Source organism: Helobdella robusta (genome assembly GCF_000326865.2).
Source record: "Helobdella robusta unplaced genomic scaffold HELROscaffold_77, whole genome shotgun sequence".
In the NCBI taxonomy this organism is placed as follows: domain Eukaryota; kingdom Metazoa; phylum Annelida; class Clitellata; order Rhynchobdellida; family Glossiphoniidae; genus Helobdella; species Helobdella robusta.
In genome coordinates, this window is record NW_008705439.1 from 177,434 (window position 1) to 183,005 (window position 5,572).

Consider the following 5,572-nt stretch of genomic DNA (forward strand, 5'->3'; position numbering starts at 1 on the left):
CATGTATGTCAGTGTTAGATATACAAAACATAGATGCGAAATTTATACATCATTTATTACATATTAAAGCATACACAGACACGCACACACACACACACACTCACACAGACACGCACACACACACACACACTCACACAGACACGCACACACACACACACTCACACACACTCACACACATACAAACACAATATAATTATAAATACAGATATCTGTGTAAATATAACACAGATATAATTATAAATACACACACAGATGTACGGACACAGACAAACAAACTTACAGCAACAAAACATAAAAATAGAAAAAACGAACAAAGAAAATGTCTTGAATAAAAGCAAAACAAAGACATGCAGTAGTGTCAACACACAAAGACGAAATTTAAAAAATCAACACACATGCTCACTTGTATAAAACAAATATACAAGAGTATTTACAAACAGACAACACATACAAACAAACTAAAAATACAAACGCAAACATACAAACACTTGTATACGCAAACAGAAGACTACAAATTCGATCGCATTTGCTGTATCAGTTTGATATCTTGTTTTTTGTTTTTTTTTAATTTTTTTTAACTTCCTCACTCATTATCATCTTCTTCATCACTTTAACATTCTAACAATCTTCATTATCATTATCCTCATCGTTATCATCGTCTTAATGATTCACAAACCAGTGTACAAGCAAACATTTGTACAACTACAACAACAACGACAACAACAGCAGCATGTGGATGTTTTATTTATTGTCTCGCTTTGTTTTGTATTTTGTGGTATTGTATTTTACTGTACTGTACAATATCGTATCGTACTCTGTTGTACTGCCTGGACTAAAAAGCCTTACATCAATTTTACTATCAAATATCGACATGTCATGTCTAAGATAAAGACATTGGATGTTTTAAAGTGTTGGTACGTGTGTATTTTTTGTATGTTTGTGTCTGTCTGTCTGTCTGTATGTATGTATGTATGTATGTATGTATGTATGTATGTATGTATGTATGTATGTATGTATGTATGTATGTATGTATGTATGTATGTATGTATGTATGTATGTAGGTAGGTAGGTATGTATTTCTTCTTTGCGTCATTGTGTTTTTGCGTGCACTATGATTGCATGTAGTAATGTGTATGTGTGGGTGTTTGTATGCATGTGCGCGTGTATGTATTTTTGTATTTATGTGTATGTGTGTTTGTATGGACGAGTGTGTATCTGTGTGTGTATATGTGTGTGTTTGTATGGACGTGAGTGTATGTTTGCGTTTGTATATGTATGTGTGTTTATATGGACGTGTTTGTATGGACGTGTGTGTATGTGTGTGTGTGTGTTTAAGTTTGTGTGTGTTTGTATGATTGTGTGTAATTGTCTTTCCGCGCGTTAGCTGTGCATCCCTGGCTGTTTTTCTCAAAAGATTTGGCAGGTTCATAATGGGTTTGTGTTAATAAATTGGCCACACATACTTTAATCTGTTGTTGTTGATGCTGCTGTTGATGCTATTGATGTTGTTGTTAATGTTGTTGTTGTTGTTGATATTGTTAATGTTGTTGTTGACGTTGTTGTTGTTGCTGCTGCTGTTTTAGTTGATGTTTTTAATGTTGATGTAACAAAATGCAAGGGAATTCAGTTAATGTGGATGTTTCTAAAGATGTTGTCGTTGTTGTTTCTGTTGTTGTTGTTGCCGTTGTTGTTATTGGTGATGACGATGACGATGAAGAAAACATTGATGTTTTTGTTGATGGTAATTACCATTATTATTCCTATTATTATTTTTATTTCTATTATTAATAATTTTAATATTATTATTATTATTATTATTGTTGTTGTTGTTATTATTATTGTTATTATTTTCCCGCCAAATTAGGCCCGGCCAACGATTTTATTTGTTGCTCTTGTTGGAATTGGATAATTATTCTTTCGGATACAATTTCACGTGGCTGCCATGTTGTTGATGTCGAGACAGCGGTTAGAGAGAATGAAAAACAGGGCAGGAAAAAGAAATAAAGGAAGAAAAATTTAGAGAGGAGTGAGAGTGGGTGAGATTTGGGAAAATGCGAAAGGACGAGGGATAGATAGGTGAAAATGACGTAAACATTGAGAGAAAAAAAGATACATGGACAGAGTTGAATAGAGAGATGAAGAGAATGATAAAAACAAAGAAAGAGTGAAAGCACAAAACAGAGTGAGAATGAAAAAGCGAGAGAGTGAAAGATAGAATGGAAAGATAAGATGAAGAAAAAATACATCTAGATCATTTATAGAATGATGACGAGTAGAGATAAATACCTCTAACACTCGCTAGTGAGTTATAAATTAACCCATAACTCGAAACTATCAGAATTGTAATAACAAACATCCATTTAACTTTATGGCCTCATGCACACGCACACATGTGTGGAAATGTGTGTGTGTGTGTGTGTGTGTGTGAATATGAGAATGTGTGTGTGTGTCTGTGTAAATCTGTGTGTGTGTATGTGAGTGTGTGTGTTTACTTGAAAGATTTTTTTTTGACTGATATATTCAGAGACTAAATAGCTCTATATAGCTCTCTTAGAAATGTTTTGCTCAATGCCTTGTCTTAATTTATATCCCAATAACGTCTCTAAATACACATCGGCTGAAAAATGAACACAATCTTCATTTCTTTCTTTCTTTCTTTCCTTTTTTCTTTCCTTTATGTCTTTTATTTTCCTTTCATTCACTTTTTCCATTTCCACTCAGTTTTATTTTTCCTACAAATGTATCTGTCTGTATCTTTCTTTCAATATATATTTCTTTTTTAATTTTCATTCGTTTTCTACGCTCCGTTAATATCTCTCTCTCTCTCTCTCTCTCTCTTTCTCTATTCTATCTCATCTAGACGAATCTTCGTACAGTTTTTGTGTTACAATCCCAAAAATGCAATACAAACAAAACTTAACATTGCGTCAGCTGATGCGTGTCACGTGTGCACGCAATCACGTTTGTATGTTTGCTTGTATGTTTGTGTGTTTTTGTATGTATATACATGCACGTATGCGCGCGCGCGCGTGTGTATGTATGTATTTATATATTTATGTTTGTATGTTTGTATGTATGTATGTATGTATGTATGTGTATGTGTATGTGTGTGTATGTTTTGAATACTTTCTACATTTTTTGGACAAAATCATTGCAATAATTTTGAATCAGACGATATATGGTAAAATGGGCAAGCAATGGCAATAATAATGATAAAAATAATGTCCACAACAACAACAACAACAACAACAACAGCAACAATAACAAACAAACAACAACAATAACAATAATAATAATGACAACAATATAATGACAATAATAAAAATAATAATATTGCAATGTTTTTGATTGCATTGTTATGATAGTTTATCTTTATTATGGAAGTAAAAATAATTTCTCATGTTATTGTTGGTTTAAATCATTATAATAATAATAATAACAAAATTATTATTATTTGCTCTGTTATAAGCACTATTATTGTTACTACTACTACTACTACTACAACTACTGCTGCCACTACTACCACTACTACTACTATCATTGATTACTTCTACTACTCCTTCTAATGCTACTACTACTATTGCTACTACAACTAAAACAACAACAACAACTACTACTACTACTACTAGTACTACTATTACTACAACTACTACAACTACTACTACCACCACTACTACTACTACTACAACCACTACTACTACTACTACTACTACCACTACTACTACTACTACTACTACTACTACTACTACTGCCATCGAGTCCTTAGCAACAATTTTATTGATTTTTTCCGATTAATATCGCAATAATTTTTATTTTATTTTTCTTCTCTCTCTCTCTCTCTCTCTCTCTCTCCTGATCATAATAATGTCATTTTCGCCATCATCATCTTCATTATCATCATCATCATCATCACCATCATCATCATCATCATCCTCACCATCATCATCATCACCATCATCATCATCATCATCATCATCATTGTTGTCAGCGCATTGTTATCATCATCGTCGTCAGTATCGTTATCAGTGCCAGCGTGCTGGTCAGCATCATTTCCGTCGTCTTTATCTTTCAAAATGACGTCACATGACATCCAAAATGACGTCATCATCATTTTCATAAGCTCTATCACTTACTATTCTTGACACCATCATCGTCGTCATCGTCATCATCGTCATCATCATCGTCACCATCATCATCATCATTTCTACTCACTGATGCGTCACGTGATGCATGAGATCGTGACGTCACATCAATCACTTGCTATAGACGGCGGTCGCAATAATAATAACAACAGCAATAATAATAATTACTAATATGTTGGCGGAAATGGTAGTAACAAAAATAAAAAAAAAGAATAATAATATTATTATTATTATAAATAATAAATTATAACTATAATTAATAATAATAACACTGATAACAACCGTAAAAACAATTTTTGAAATTGAAGAACTGACTGCAGAGTTGACATCCACGTTTGTTATTCATTATGACGGAGCTATGGAGCAACACTGCGCAAGGATTGATGGATGAATGGATGAATGAATGAATGAATGAATGAATGAATGAATGAATGAATGAATGAATGAATGAATGAATAAATGAATGAATGAATGAATGAATGAAAGAATGAAAGAACGAACAAACGAACAAACAAACGAACGAACGAATGAATGAACGAACGAACGAATAAACAAACAAACAAATGAACAAATGAATGAATGATAAAATGGATGAATAAATTTGTCAATGTTGACATTTTATATTGTTCCATGGTTATTTATAGAATCGTGTATGACTCACGTCATCATTATCCTATTTTATTGATGTATTGCAATTGTTATTATTATTATTATTGTTGTTGTTGTTATTGTTGTTTTTGTTGTTTTTTATTGTTTTTTTAGTTGGATTTTACGTTGTGCATTGATTTGCAGTCATTTTTTGCTATTTAGAGATCATCCTCATCATCATCACCATTACTATCATCATCACCGTCATGACACTACAGACACCATCATCATCATCAGCAAAAGCATTCTTACCACCACCACCATCACCATTGACGTCATCATCATCGTCATGACGTCATCGTCGTCTACATTTTCTTGCTCGCATAGGACGCTTCATCAATTTCCTCGCGAGAATCGATCGCCTGATGGGTTGGATGGAGAGAAAAGGAAAACAAAAAAAGAGATAGAGAAAAAAAAGAAAGAGAGAGAGAGAGTGAAAAAGAGAGAGAGAGAGAAAGAGGATTTTAAATTATTCCACAAATAGACAACAAAAATTAGAAGTGAGATTGATCTGGCGGAAGAGAGATTAGGCCGAAGAAAAGAAAGAGGATTGCGAAGCAGGAAAGAAGAAAAAACTATGTTTACGTGCTGTCCATTTTTGTAATTGTATTTATGTTTTGTATGTTTGTATGTTTGTTTGTTTTTTTTATCTTTATATATTTGTTTGTATGTTTGTTAGTACCTTTGTATATGTGTATGTATGTATGTATTTATTTTTAGCGCGCTTGTTATCAAATGTGCGAGTATTTCTGCATTACTATTTATATGTGGATTCATTAGTG